The 16208-nt window shown below is 39.3% G+C and overlaps 1 protein-coding gene across 1 annotated transcript in view; it reads left to right on the forward strand.

The window, feature by feature from the left end:
• Positions 1 to 6726: 6726 nt before the first annotated feature.
• The window catches only part of nrxn2b (neurexin 2b), a 682623-nt gene continuing 673141 nt past the window's right edge, over positions 6727 to 16208 (forward strand). The window contains exon 1 of the mRNA XM_042728878.1: positions 6727 to 7063. The gene's annotated coding sequence lies outside the window, so the exon portion shown is untranslated. The remainder of the gene's footprint in view (positions 7064 to 16208) is intronic.

A 16208-nucleotide genomic window follows, 5' to 3' on the forward strand; every position in this document is an offset into this window, starting at 1 on the left:
GTACTTTAAATTACCTCTCTTTTCCTGCTCTGTTTGGATACTGTTTGCCCCTGCCTAGACCTTTTGCTTTGTACCTGGATTATCTCTCTAGTCTCGCCCTGTTGGATTATGTTCGTCATCGACTGACCCTTGCTTGTTTACCGGACTGCTCTTGCCTTGCCTTTTATATGCCAGTTTGCCATCACCTGATCTATGCCCGTTTATGACCACGTCTTTAATAAAAGCTTTGCAAATGGATCCGCACGTCTTGCGTCTTGTTTGCCCCATAACAGTTGTCACCTTTATTTATATAGTGCTTTTAACAATACAGATTGTGTCAAAGCACTTAATAGTATTAAATAGGAAAATAGTGTCAATAATGCAAAAAAGGAACCACTAATAGCACTACTTTAGCAGTACTTCTGCACAATTTAAGTGCATTAAGTACAGAATTGGTTGTTTCAAATTAGCAGACTTCAAGATTATACCAGTTTAGTATAGCAAATGTACTATTGTAGAGTATTTTTATTAAGTACATAAATATGTAAATGCATCTGTAGTACACTTAGCAAAAAATAAATGTATTTCAAATTTATTTTTCATGTGGGGATAACAGCTAATGTGTGATGTTTGTGAGTTTGAAAACAAATGTACAGAGAGGAATGGAGATCCAACTATCAACTAATTTCAATATTGATATACAGTACTTGATTTAGGAACCTAGTTTTTACACAAGTTGAAATGATTGTTTCCAAAGAAAGATGCTGTACATGTCATGATAACCTAAAATATTAGCTTCAGAGCTCAGATTGCTAGAATTCAGTGCTACTCTATTTTTTGAGTAATTGTGATCATCTGTCATTCTCATATCTTTTCTGTTTTATGAAGCACTGTCAGGCTTCAGTGTCTATGAAGTGAAGGGGCAGTCATGGCCTAATGGTTAGAGAGTCGGACTTATGGGTTCAAGTCCGGCAGGCATTGTGGGTGGGGGGAGTGAATAACCAGCGCTCTCTCTACCTTCAATACCATGACTGAGACCCTTGAGCAAGGCACGAGCCCCCAACTCCTCCCCAGGCTCTGCAGCATTTGCTGCCCACTGCTCCGGGTGTGTGTCAATGCCTTTCCTATCCTATCCTATCCTATCCTTTCTGAACGTGCTCATCTGAACAATTGTTTATTGATATAGTTTGTCTACACCAGAATAAAGTTACTGAAAAAGAATAAACAGAATAAAAGATGAATCAGACATGAATATTTGTCTATAGGTGTGTCATTATGGATCTGTTGTTGTGTGGTTGGCATTACAGACATTCACAAGGTTAAATTCAAAGACGCTTCAAACATTTCTCTTCTGTATTCTTCCTGTTTCTCTTTCTTACCACTGAGCTTGTGTTTGGACGCTATGTTTAACTTATGTATGATTCATAAGGGTCAGTGGTCCATTTCAAATGCTTCTAAAATGGTAGACTTGGTCGTTTGACCAGGGGCTGTCTTCGTGTCATGACATGTGACAATTTCAAATCATTTTGAGACTTATTAGTCCACCCTTGAAAGTTTTCTGATTGCCTCTCATTGTCCTGTTTGAGAACCACTGTTTTAAAATCTAAAAGTGGAACTTGAGCGATCTTGGTCATTACATTAGGACTTCAACGGCTTGCATGCTCTAGACTTTTTATATTAATACTATTTTGAAATGTACTTTTTCAGTGTTCAATGTTAAAATGGATGCTGCATAAAAGCACTTATCAAATGAACTTGTATCATCTGCTGTATTTTATTGCTGTTGGTTTTTCAACCACAATTTTTCAGTCAGCAGTTTTAGTATACAAATGAAACTACCACAGGTTTGAGTTCAGACTGTTGTTAACGATCTAAAATCAGAGCACATTTGTTGAGCTTTATTGTCTTTTATGAGTGTGGATGTCAAATGGCAGGTAAGTGACCGACAGTCTGTTGTGTTGGTCAGCAGTGTGTGTCCTTTAATCTCCATTCATCCATTCTCCAGACTTGTCCTCTGTTGGGTCTTGGGTCATGCTAGAGCCGATCCCAGCATCTTGATTCCCCTAATCTCAGATTTCTTTGTCTCTTTGTAATATCTCGGCTATGTTTTGAAAATCATGAAAGTGCCCATGAACATGCAGTGAGGAATTCTTGGAGTCATCCATTGTCAGTGGATAATTAAACCCGAAGCTTCTGCAGTCCGTGTTCCTCATCAGAGCTGCTCTGTGGCCTCGGTTGCAACATTCATTCCACAACCCTCCGCTCCTCTCTGAACCACCAGGCCCTCGCTGCTCCATAAGTTCCACTAGGACTTACAAGGTTTCACTAAATTGCTTTGGCCAGTGATGTATGCAGTGATCTGCTCAAAAACCCATTCAGGAAAAATCAGACGGCATGTTTTAGTGTTGATCGAGAACGGTAAAGAACTCCATCTCGAGCCGCACGGCCTCTTGAATTAATAAATGCACAGAGTGAGAGAGACGTGCAGATGGAGTGAAAGTGTCAGGGAGAGAGAGATGGCAGAGATGTTTCATTCCTTTCCAGAAGATACATGGTGCATTAGTGTTTCCATTTAATGGTTCAATAAGAACTCTCTAAAGGGATATTGTTTCCGTTTGCTTATTGGTCCATTCATTATTCCAGCAGATGCCTGTGTGACTTTAACACGCATCTCACCCTGGGAAGGCATATTAAAGAGAAAAAAAGACAGCGAGATGAAGTGCATGTCAACGCAAAGAAAGGGGTTGAAGCTCATGAACACACACACACGCCTCACATATGTACTTTCTTGACATCACAGAAAGAGACAAATTTTATTGCCATGGATAGAAACTGGTGAGAAAATAATGATAATAAAGTACAAAATACATACTACAAGATTCAATGATGGAAATCATTGTTAAAAACACTCTAGAGAAACACACTGCACTAGTGAGTGTGAAACAAGATGGCAGAAACACTATTCCATCTGTAATATTTGGTTCTCTTGGCTGTGTGAGTGTGTCCTGTAGAGATGTTGTTCAGTTTTATCTCCTGCCCTGCTAAGGTCACGCTCTGTAAACAAAGACTGACGTTATCAAGAATTGAATGTGTGTTTGTATGTTCCTGTGGTTTTGCATCTTTACCTTTATTTAGTCATGAATGTCAGATACTGTGATAAAAATAATTGTGTCTGTGACCTGTAAAACCTTACTTTCTACTTTACTGACATCAAATACAGTGAAAGAAAAAAAAACATCTTTCCTGTTTGCACACTATCTGCCCTAAATAGCTGGAAGTCAGAATTAGTAAATCCCTGATCATAAAGTGCTGAAAGTTATACCTTTAAAAAGTGAGGTTTCCAGGTTTGTATGCTCTTATATTATTTTTACACCACAGATGAGGAGGAATTTGCAACAGTCCCCTTTCACTTCCAGATGGCAAGAAATGTGAAGACAAAGCAGACATTTTTAAATGTATGAACCCCACAAATATATATATATATATATATATATATATATATATTTATTTATATATATTATATTTATTTATATTTATTTATTTATTTATGTATATAATGTATGAATTTGCTATATGCTAAGGCTTACATGTCAAAGCCAATATTATGCAACAAAAGAGTTTTGTGGTTTTATTTTATGGTGTGATAATGTGTCCAGCATCTCCAGTGAGGAATAGCTCGAGTTTCAATGACTGAATCATTATCGTGCAGATGTCCATTTCCATGTTCATTCAAGAATGATCAAAGTCACAGTGTTCGTGATGGTGTTCTTAATGTAAGCACTGTGAGTACCTCCCTGTTTTGGTCAGCAGTGGTGTAGATGTGAGCTCAGAAATACAGACTCTCTCATATTAATGTGCAGTGGAAATGAAATGTCATGCCTTTATTAAAGATGAAGATGTTTGACAGTAAATGACAATGCGTGACTGTGGATCAATTAAAGAAACACAGGGAATCAGCTCAGGCCAGCTAGACTCTCCCGCTGGACGTTTGCTCAGATCAGCTCATGAGACTTCACCAAGTTCTCAGTTATGTTTTATTATTGAGGAATCGTAATAAATCATTCTCCTAATGGACTATGACTGGTGAGCAGCTCAGGACATTTGCTATTGGGAGAAATTGATGAGAAATGTTTTGATTGCAGACTTCAGACAGTTCAGCTTGAGACATTGTTGAACTCTCCTCTGTGATCTGAGAATTTCTGGAAAGCGAGAGACATCAGCAAAAATGACTCAATTTGCATTCTCAGATTTGTGTTATTCCGACTATCACACTTTTCTCCAAAGAGTTTTGGAGTCTGTGTTACACATCTCATTTCAGATGCAGATAATGTGATTATTAGAGTTCATCTGCTTATCACATTTTCACTTGTCACATTAAGTCTGACGTTTATTTCTCTTTGTGGTTTTTTTGTAGTGTTGAAAACACATTCAACCACCACAAAGAAAACCAAATGAATGAATGGGTTTTGTGAATAGTTTATAGTGCATTTCTTGCATCTTTAATAATTGTAGCCATTGTGTAATGCCACATTGTGTAATGCCACCACTTCCTGCTATTGAGGACATCCAGAGTAAATGCTTTCTATGTCGAGCTCGCAGCATTCTTAAGGACTTGTTATTACTTGCACTACTGTCTGTTCATCCAGAATACTGAGTTATCCATTTGCACACTGAAATATTTTCTATGCACTTTACTGTCCATTGCACTAGTGTAAATGATGTTCATATGTTCATAGTTTCTGCTTATACTGTACATACACTTATTACATAATCCATCTGTATAGTATGTTCATAGTAGACCTATCTGTATATCATGCTGATAGTATTTAAAAATCTGTTAATTATGTCCATTGTACTGCCTTATCTGTATATTTATTGTACATTTGTAACATTTTGTAGACACTGTATATTCTGTACTTACTGCTTGTTGCACTTCTGGTTAGATGCTAACTGCATTTTGTTGCCTTGTACCTTACATGTGCAATGACAATAAAGTTGAATCTAATCTAATCTAATGGATATTATTTTTCCTATTAAACACAGTAGTGTTTACGGAGTCAGTAACTGAAAATTGAGTGTTTACTATTTCCATTTTGCATTATTGACACACTATTTTCCTATTTAATACTATAAAGTGCTTTGACACAATCTGTTTTGTTAAAAGCACTATACAAATAAAGGTGACTTGACTTGACTAGAGGTAGCAGGAAGGGAGTGATGTGTGGGCAGCTGTGGCATAATGTTTAGAGAGTTGGACTTTTAACATGAAGGTTGCAGGTTTGAGTCTTGGTGCTGGCAGGAGTTGTAGGTGGGCAGGGAGTGAATGAACAGCGCTCTCTTCCACCCTCAGTACCCATGGCTGAAGTGCCCTTGAGCAAGGCACTGAACCCCCATTGCTCCCCGGGCGCTGGAGCAAATAGCTGCCCACTGCTCCGGGTGTGTGTTCACAGTGTGTGTGTGTGTGTGTGTTCCCTACCCACTGTTGTGTGTGTGCACCTGGATGGGTTCAATGCAGAGCACCAGTTCCGAGTATGGTTTACCATACTTGGCAGATGTCATGACTTTCACTTTTTTTTCACTTTCATGTGGACTGACCCGGGATCAAATATCTGGGAGAGGTCACCAAAGAGGAAGGAACAGGAGGAATACTGGATATCAAGATGTCTAAGATCTTACGAGTTTTATCTGGCTGGATGGCATGGCTGTAATTGCCTGAACTATTGAGACTGCAGCATGTATGCTAGTCTCATTTTAAATAATTTATGCTCTCTAAATATATTAGATAAATTGTCTTTCTGCTGATTTATCTAAGTTTCACTGTGTTCTTTCCAGATGGTATTGTCTGTGTTATTTTTAGTATTTCCTTTTGTTGACTTACTGATATCAATTAGTTGAGTTATAGATATGCATACATATGCCTACAAGAAAACATTTTTTTTTTCATCCCATCCGTCTTATAAATAAATTTGCTGGTTGTTGTACATATTAATTCATTTATTTTCCATGAATTGAACGCATTTACCTCATTTAACTTTCTGTATGATCTATATTTATTATATAACATACCGTATATTTAGTAAATACTGTAAATGCCTGAGAAATCTTTGACTCTATTACTTTATTCATATAGTTCTTCGCCAGTAGGTGGCCATAAATTAGCATGTTTTTATGTTAGGCTGTCGTTTTGGAGCCGATCCCGTCCCTTCCCGCGCACCGTACACACGCCATTCCTCTGCGGAATCCAATTGTTTTACGTAAACATGCGCTTGAAGAACGCCTTTGATCTTTGCGCTCAGAAACGCGGCTCCTACGTGAATAATAATAATAATAAATGAAAAAAAAAAAAAATAAAAAAAAAACTTATTACACTTCGCGTTTTCCCATCCAACTGCCCTGGGGAGTTTTTTTTTTTTTTAAGCAAAAACGCATTTTTACTGTGTAAACGCTGTTCATATTCGTTATTAGACATAATTCGGTTTAATATAACTGTGTGAACGGGTAGCGTGATTACTTAAAACATCATGCTCATTACATTTAAGTGTGTGTGCTCAGGAATGTTAATGTTTGCTTCACTAACACCAGAACCGTTCCAGCTCTTCATGTAAGTCATTAGTTCTGTGTGGCTGGATAGTAATGATTACTGTGACGTTGTCTTCAGTGATGTGTTAAAAGTATGTAGTAAAGTGAGACTTGTATTTGGCAGCAGCTGATTTGGTGATTTGGAAACGGCTCAATATGGAATGCATGCGGAACCTAGCGGAGGATCTAAACTCTCCGTTCCGCGAGGGGCGTTTCTAGCGCTTCTTTCTGGAGAAGAGCGTCGACGCTAGGATCTGTGCGTCGCGTTGCTCTCTGCAACTCGGCTCCGCCCGCGGCGCGGGGCGTGTCTCTGTGGGCGGGTTCGCGCGCGCTGCTGATGTGAGGACGCAGGTGACGCGGCGCTCAGCTCCCATCGGAAGACGCGGAGGATCAAGACGCGTTGCTCTCTGACGGATACTGACATTATTCCGGACTGAGATTCCAGAGAAAAGCGCAGGAATTTGGGAAGAAGGAGAGACTGAAACGCAGGGAGAGCATTGCGAAGGTAAAGAGCTGATTGATCTCTCTCTCTCTCTCTCTCTCTCTCTCTCTCTCTCTCTCTCTCTCTCTCTCTGTGTGTGTGTGTGTGTGTTTTTTTTTTTTTTTTTTGTGTGTGTGTGTGTTTGTTTGTTTTTGTGTTTTTGTGTTTGTGTTCATAAGGATGTCCAATTGTACACGAGATGCTGAGGAGCGTCAGTCTGATCCCCGGTCCGAACGTGGACCCGTGTGTATGTGTGTGAGGGTTGGAGGAGGTGATCTCTTAAAATCTCCAGTGTGTTTGGGGTCTGGAAACGATGCTGGTTAAAGCAAAGAAGCGGAGGATGCGCGTGAAGGGAAGTGACTGTGATTGATGAATGTTCGCTGAAAACACTCTAATGATCAGAGCATCTATCACTCATTTGACATGCTATTTCAGCAGCTGCCGTAGTGTCGAGATATCATTAAACACAGTGTTTCCATCCACGATCTCTAGACTGTTCCGTCTGACACACACACACACACACGCACACACACACACACACACACACACACACACACACACACACACACACACACACACACACGACAGACACAAACGAACTAAAGTTGTGTGTGATTGTAGGCGTTGACAGTCGTTCTTATGTGTTTTTTTTTTCTCTCTTGCCTGTATTGTTCACTAAAATGGGCTGAAATCAAAGGACTGGCCTGTTCTGTCTGATTTCACATTGAGTTCATGAGTTCATGTGTAGTGAGGATGATTTCAGCGTGCAACTCCTCCGCTGGGGTGCGATAGACAACCTCTCTGAACAACCCGCAGAGCCCCCACCACACACACACACACACACAGAGAGAGAGAGAGAGAGAGAGAGACAGTGTCTTTGTACAAAGACAGGTGGATGATGACGCTGTGCAAGATTTTGTTTCTTTCATATCGCTGGTGTGTGTGTGTACAGGCTTGAATTTATCTGCTCTGTTCAATTCAGAAATCCCTTTGTGATAATTTTTTCATTATTATAACCAAAGGGTTTGTCGTTTTTCTCGGCTCTTACACCTGGGCCCAAATGTCTGAAAATGTCCTTGCAAATATAGCCAAACCATGTCAAAATATGTTACACACTGATGGTGTTTTTGCACACTGATACACTTGCTTTGTGCTTTCCCATGACATGTTTTTGGTATGCAAATGGTATATTAACTGTCTGGTTGATCAGTACGTTATTGATGACTGCGTTCAGAGCTGCAGTGTGTGTGTCAGGTTGATCTGCTTCTGTAAGCGTGTGGGTGACCCCGAGTTTTCTGAGGTTTAGCAGCACCAAATACATCAGAGGAAGCACAGACCTTCAGCACACTGCAGCATACTCAAATACAAATATTTCTAGCTTATGTTGATATGTTTCTAATAAGCTGCCATATAGCATTTGATTCTTTTTTCATTGTCATTAAACATCTCAGAGACTTTTCTTTCACTGCTCAATTTTCTGTCTTGAACACTGGGGTTTATAAGTCACTGTTTTCTGTAAAGCTGCTTTAGAACTGAATGTGTGAAAACAAGTAAATTAAACTTGAAATAATGCTTGCACACATAATGTGGTGATGTAATTGGATTATCACTTGTGCAAGTAAAAATGGCTGCAGTGAAGTAGAAAAGATTCACAACCTTTCAGATCTCAGTAGCTCTCTTTCCAAACCGAAAGCTGGTGTTAAATGCATTTTTCTTATGTTGAAATAATAGTTTTTGACCTCAAAGCGGGAGAGTTTTGTGTGGTTGTGAGGGAACATTTAAGGTATTTTCCTGAAGCTTCATCTGGCAGACGTCTGTCAGGAGTCTGAATGCATTCATATTGGGATAAAATGGTTCTGTCCTAATTAAGATCCTGTTCTTCACTGGCCAGATCTCTGCAGGACCTTTATGTGTTTGTCAAGTCAGATTTACTGGTGAAGCGTTTTTGCACAGTGGGCCTCATTCAACTTGCATAAATATATGAATAAATTCTGAGTAATTTGTGCGTAAAACAGACCTTCCCAAAAACTGTCCTCCGGATTCACAAACTCTTCGTAAACATCTGATTTGATAGTTAAACATATATTAGGGCTGTACGATTAATCAAATGCAATTGTCATGCGCATTTTGATAGTAAAGCCGATTCTGTAATCAGCAGTAAATCAACATCACAGGCTTTCAGAAGGAGCAGCATTTACTACACAGTTTACTGACAAGTTACATAAAAATAACACAGAACGAACCATTTAGACGTGGTAGGGAGCAGGTGTGCATTTCTTTTAATATTTTGAAAAAACTAACATTTTCATGACTTTGAAAGTTTACATCAGAACCGCTTTATGTACGATCTACACAAAAATTAGTTCTGCTCGTGTTTCATAAATGAGGCCCATTGTCTGAAAGCAGTTTTCCAGAAAATCAAGATTTCAATGATTATAATGAATATCATAATATAATAAATATCATTCCTTAGAGTAGCATTTATCAGATTAGAGATGGTTGACATTATGTTACGGTATAAACAATCAAGCAGTTGAGATTTGCTGTATGTTATATATCGCTCGAAGTGAGTGTGCTGTATATGGCATGGCTGTGTTTTAACGTTTCTCTGAACCTTTAACTGTTAGTTTAGTTCCTGTCAGCTCTTTGTGCTCTTTAAAGTGGGGGATCAGCTTAAAAAGCTCTTTTTGTCTTTGAACACTGATCCAGAGCTCAGCTGAAGGAGCCGTGATGCTCCAGACGTGACCTCCTCACCTGCCGTGACAGCAGCTTTGACCCCGACGCCCAGAGATCGCTGCCGCCTGTTAGCAGCACCACTAATCTGACTATAATCCCTCTCCTCTAACCAGCCAACCTGAGATCATTGTCATTTCTCTCTCTCTCGCTGCCCCGGGTAAAAAGATCTCAAAACGAGGTAACGAGAGCGTAGCGATCAGAAGTGTCTCTAAAACAAGCTAAACGCTAAGCAAAGTGAGCAGATCCCCCTCCGTTCACATCATCCAGATCATCACTGAAGCTGATTAGCTTTACGTGACGAGACTTCAGACACATCTGATGAGACGGTCTAGTGACGGAGGTGTGCGTTTTGCATTTTGGTAAAAACTGAGGCTGTTTTCTTCTTAAGAGGCCTAATGTGCTTAGAGAAGATTTACACGGGGCCTACAAACATGAAAGGAAAACGTTAAAGAATCGGTTCACCCAGAAAGAAATTTTATGTCATCGTTTACTCACCCCCATGCTGTTTTACACTGATTTGACTTTCCTTGCCATCAAAATCAAAAGAAGAAAATGTCTTTTCAACCAGCAGGGTCAACTGAAACCTAGAGCTCTAGAGTCTTCTTCTCTTGTTTCTATTGTTCTCATTTGTAAGTCGCTTAGGATAAAAGCGTCTGCTAAATGATTAAATGTAAATGTAAATGTTCTCATGTGAAATCTTATGAGCACACTGGGAGTTTTGGCCAATGTTGAGATTATCAGTTTGTGTGACTGACCACAGAGTCATATGTTATGGTACTTTTATGTTGCTTTTGCATGAAATCTTCAGTGTCCATTTTTTACTGTAATTGTTTAGAAGAGCGAGCAGTACTATCAGTCTGTCATAGAAGAAGAAGAAAGAAAATCATAGAGGTTTGGTATGAAGTGAGGCTGAGTAAATGATGACAGAATCCACAAGAGAATAACTAAGACAAATGTGTATTTTGGTTCTTTGTTTTTATGGCCTTGGTTGAGCAATTGCTGCTTAAGATTTGAGAGAAACCGAACCTTTGAATGAAACAGTGAAGAACGGTGACTTTAATATTGGTAGCCAGAGAACTCAAACGGTTTAATTTAAGTAATCGTGCCACGGAAGCTCAGGAAGATTGGGCTGAAATAACAGCAGCTGGATCGCTCTGAACTGCTCTGATCTTGTTTCCTGAGAGTTTCTTTCACTTAAGGCCCCGACTGAGCCTAGTTTCTCCCAAGGTTTTTTCTCCATTCTGTCACTGATGGAGTTTTGGTTCCTTGCCGCTGTCGCCTCTGACTTGCTTAGTTGGGGACACTTCATTTACAGCGATATCATTGACTTGATTGCAAATTATTGCACAGATACCATTTAAACTGAACTGAGTTGCATGATGACATCACTGAATTCAATGATGAACTGCTTTAACTGTCATTTTGCATTATTGACACACTGTTTTCCTAATTAATGTTGTTCAGTTGCTTTGACACAATCTGTTTTGTATAAAGTGCTATATAAATAAAGTTGACTTGACTTGACTTAAGAGGAATTTCACGTGCCGACTGCACCTAGAGCTGAAAGTGAATTAATTCCATTTCATTTAAGGAGAATCTTAAAAATCAATCCAGGGTGACTGAATGAAATGATGTGGACATTTCTCCATGTTCACAGCAGCACAGACAGTGAAGTGATTAAGATCTCATAGACAACAGAGAGTTACTGAATGATTTATTCTGAACTGAACAGAACACATAAGGTTAAAGCGTTGCATCAGTATTGACCCTGAAGAGTTGGATGAGATTTTTCTTTGTGTTCTTTATTCTGTTGGCAGATGGGTCTTCTGGGTTTACAGTGGGATGATGTTGAAGGTTGCTGATTTGAGTAAAGCTGAACCTCATTTTGCAGGTGGTCACTGAGCTCATGTTTAGCAAAACTCTCTCTCTGAAGGGGTCATAAAATGCATTTTAAGATCATTTTGCATCCTTTGCCACAAACACTTCATTTCAGGCAACATAGAGCCATATGTATTTAAGCCTGAGGCAGGAGAGAATGGCTATCTGTAAATGTTATCTTTATTTAGGTCTATTATCTATTATTTTATCTGTAGGCATGCTATAATGAATTGCTATTTGGGAAAAATTCCAGCATGTTGAGATTAAGAAAAGAGTCTTATAACATTCTTGAAATATCACTTCTAGAGGAAAAAAACACTTGTGAATAAAAGCCTTTGACACCAGACGAACAGATCTAAATTGAATGCTGCAGTCAATGCTTTTCACAATTAATTATGCCATTCATAAACATAATGTTTTTCTACGAATTATGCAGCCCTAGTCAAAGTACATTTATTAATTTAGAGCTGTGTTCATCCAAAGCAGTTTATGAATGTGATCTACAATAATAAAAGAAGCAGTAAACCAGAGGAGTGACCCGCAGCACCAGTACAGGGGCAGACAGGAGAACGTGGAGAAAGACTAGTTAGTTTGTGCTTCTCTGCAGTGCTGCTGCTGATTCAGCGCTTCTCTTCAGTTCTCTGTGTGTAAATGTGAGTTCGCTTCACCACTATTATCTGAACAGCTCCCAGTTTACCTTGTTCTCTCTCTCTCTCTCTCACACACACACACAGGATTCAGGCTGGGAATCTCTGCACCTCTGGACCTCTTTCAGAGAGAGAAGGCGATTGTAAAGGATGCCTATTTCTATGCCACAATAGAAACTGTTGATTGTGTCTGGCCTGATCTCTGCCCGATTGATCTGTTCAGTTTGTCCATCCAGCGTTTCTTCATTACGTCTCTCTATGACATTGACACCATTGACCTTCTCTCTCTTTTTTTTTTTTTTTTTTTTTTTTTTTTTTTATCTGTTGATTCAAGATTCAAATAGCTTTATTGGCATGGTAAAAAAATATATTTACATTGCCAAAGCATAGAAACATTTGAAAAGACATTCAACACAAATATACATAAGAATAGAAGTAGCCTATTGCATATCGAGTCTATATATCTGTATTCAGTAAATCGAAAGTACTAATAAAAATTCTAACAAAGACACAGGAGAAGGACTGGATCCTGTCATGTCAGTGTGTGTGTGTGTTGTACAGTGTTTTCTTCCGGCTGTGACTTGTGCTTCTGTTCTGCTGCTGGTTCTTTTATCGTGGCAGGACTTGATGTACCTTGCAGCCAGGTTAGAGCTTGGTTGAGGTTTTCTCCAGAATGTACAGCAGTTTGTGTCCTTTTGTTGTATCTGGTTGAAGTCTTTGTGCTGGTTTGTGAATTGGGGGAAGAAAGGTTCCCTAATTTGTGTATAATTAGGGCATGTTGTTAAAAAGTGCAGTTCTGTTTCCACTTCATGTTGTGTGCAGAAATCTGTCTTCTTTTGGCAGCCAGGTCTGTCTGTGTCTGTGTCTCTATAGTGAGGTGATGTTCACGGAGTCTGTACATGGTCAGGACTTTTCTTAGTTTAGGGTCTGCCACTGTGTTTAGGTATTCTGCCAATTTATATTCTCTGTTTAGAGACAGATAGCGTTCTAATTTACTTTGTTGAGCTGTTGCTTCTGTCCAATGTTTCAGATACTTCTCTTTCTGTGTTTTAATGATTTGATTAAGTCTAGCTGGGGTTTTGGATTGTAAAGTCAGTTCTGAGACCAGCTGGATGAGGGGACTTTTCTCTGGGTTCAGTTCGTGGTAGTTTAAGGCTTTATGGTGGAGGATCTCAGTATGACTGCTTTTTAGGTGCGCATGTAATTTAATGGCTTATTTTTGGATTTTAATTATTGGTGGGTACAGCCCTAATTCTGCAGAGTCTCTATTGGGTGTTTGTCCCAGTTGGTGAAGTCTTGGTTTGTAATATAGTGGACCCCAGACCTCACATCCATAGAGTGTGATTGGTTCTATAACTGATTGGATTATTTTTAGCCAGATTCCAATTGGGATGTCAAGTTTAATATTTTTCTTGATTGCGTAAAAAGCTCTTCTTGCCTTGTCTCTCAGGTCGTTCACAGCCTTGTTAAAGTTTCCTGTGTTACTGATGTTTATTCCGAGGTATGTATAATTTTTAGTGTGTTCTAAGGGCATGTTGTTTAATTTGAAACTGTGATGTTGGTTTTCCTTAATGGCCCTTTTTTGGAATTTTTTGGTTTTTGTTAATTTTAGTCAAGTTTATTTATATTTATTTATATTGTGTCAAAGCAACTGAACAACATTAATTAGGAAAAATAGTGTGTCAATAATGCAAAATGAGAGTTAAAGGTAGTTCATCATTGAATTCAGTGATGTCATCATGCAGCTCATTTTAGTTTAAATAGTATCTGTCCAATCATTTGCAATCAAGTCAACGATATCGCTGTAAATGAAGTGTCCCCCAACTAAGCAAACCAGAGGCGACAGCGGCAAGGAACCCAAAACTCCATCAGTGACAGAATGGAGGAAAAACCTTGGGAGAGACCAGGCTCAGTCGGGGGCCAGTTCTCCTCTGAGCACAGTTCAATTCCAGGCTGCAGCAAAAGTCAGATTGTGCAGAAGAATTATCTGTTTCCTGTGGTCTTGTCCCGGTGGTCGTATGAGACAAGGTCTTTACAGGGGATCTGTATCTGGGGCTCATCTAGTTGTCCTGGTCTCCCGCTGTCTTTCAGGGCTGTAGAGGTCCTTTCTAGGTGCTGATCCGCCATCTGGGCTGGATACAGACTGGATCCGGGTGACTGCAGTGACCCTCTGATCTGGATACAGACTGGATCTGGTTGCTACGGTGACCTCGGAATAAGAGAGAGACAGACTAATATTAGCATAGATGCCATTGTTCTAACGATGTAGCAAGTTCATCTGGTGTTATGGGAAGTGTTCCCGGTTCCGGTTTACCTAATTAATGCAGCCTAAAAATCCTTTAACGGATTTGGATATTAGAAGTGTATTAGTGTGTTATGTGTAAGCCAGGTTAAAGAGATGGGTCTTTAATCTAGATTTAAACTGCAAAAGTGTGTCTGCCTCCCGAACAATGTTAGGTAGGTTATTCCAGAGTTTGGGCTCTAAATAGGAGAAGGATCTGCCACCCACAGTTGACTTTGATATTCTAGGTATTATCAAATTGTCAGAGTTTTGAGAACACAGCGACCGTGGAGGACTATAATGTAACAAGAGCTTGTTCAAATACTGAGGTGCTAAACCATTCAGGGCTTTATAAGTAATAAGCAAGATTTTAAAATCTATACGATGTTTGATAGGGAGCCAGTGCAGTGTTGACAGGACCGGGCTAATATGATCATACTTCCTGGTTCTAGTAAGAACTCTAGCTGCTGCATTTTGGACTAATTGGAGTTTGTTTACTAAGCGTGCAGAACAACCACCCAATAAATCATTACAATAATCTAAACTTGAGGTCATAAACGCATGGATTAACATTTCTGCATTTGACATTGAGAGCATAGGCCGTAATTTAGATATATTTTTTGGTCCTATAATTAACACCTCTGTTTTTTCAGAATTTAGCAGTAAGTAATTACTCGTCATCCAGTTTTTTATATCGACTATGCATTCCGTTAGTTTTTCAAATTGGTATGTTTTGCCAGGCCGCGAAGAAATAAAGAGCTGAGTATCATTAGCATAAGCATTAGACTTAGGTTAACTGACAAGGCCCATGTCTGACAGAAGGTGTGCAGGAGGTCCTGGTGCTGCTGTAGACCCTCTTTTTTGGGTGAGAGCAGCACTAGATCATCCGCAAACAGAAGACATTTAACTTCAGTGTCTAGTAGGGTAAGACCGGTTGCTGGAGACTGTTCTAGGGCTGTTGCTAGTTCATTGATGTAGATATTGAATAGTGTAGGGCTTAAGGTACAGCCCTGTCTCACACCACGACTCTGATGGAGGAAATCTGTGTGTTTGTTGCCAATTTTAACTGCAAATTTGTTATTAGTGTACATGGATTTAATGATGTCGTATGTTTTTCCTCCGATGCCCCATTAGATTAATTGAAGTAAAAGCCCCTCATGCCAGATGGAGTCAAAAGCTTTTTTGAAGTCAACAAAGCATGAAAATATTTTTATTTTATTTTGTTTGGTTTCTTTGTCAATTAGGGTATATAGAGTATATACTGTATATATGGTCTGATGTGCGGTATTTTGGTTGGAAGCCGATTTGACATTTATTCAGGACATTTCTGTCAGTAAGGTTATGAAAGAGTCTGCTGTTTAGGATGTTATAGAAGAGTTTACCTAAATTGCTGTTTACACATATTCTGCGATAGTTATTAGGGTCCAATTTGTCTCCGATTTTATGCATTGGGGTGATGAGGTCTTGGTTCCAGGTGCTGGGAAATACACCTGCACTAAGGATGATATTAAACAGTTTAAGAATGTCCAATTTGAAATTTTGGTCTGTGCATTTAATCATTTCATTCAGAATGCCATCGATACCACATGCTTTTTGGGATTTAAGTGTTTGTATATTATGGCACAGT

Source organism: Cyprinus carpio, chromosome B7 (genome assembly GCF_018340385.1).
Source record: "Cyprinus carpio isolate SPL01 chromosome B7, ASM1834038v1, whole genome shotgun sequence".
NCBI lineage: Eukaryota > Metazoa > Chordata > Actinopteri > Cypriniformes > Cyprinidae > Cyprinus > Cyprinus carpio.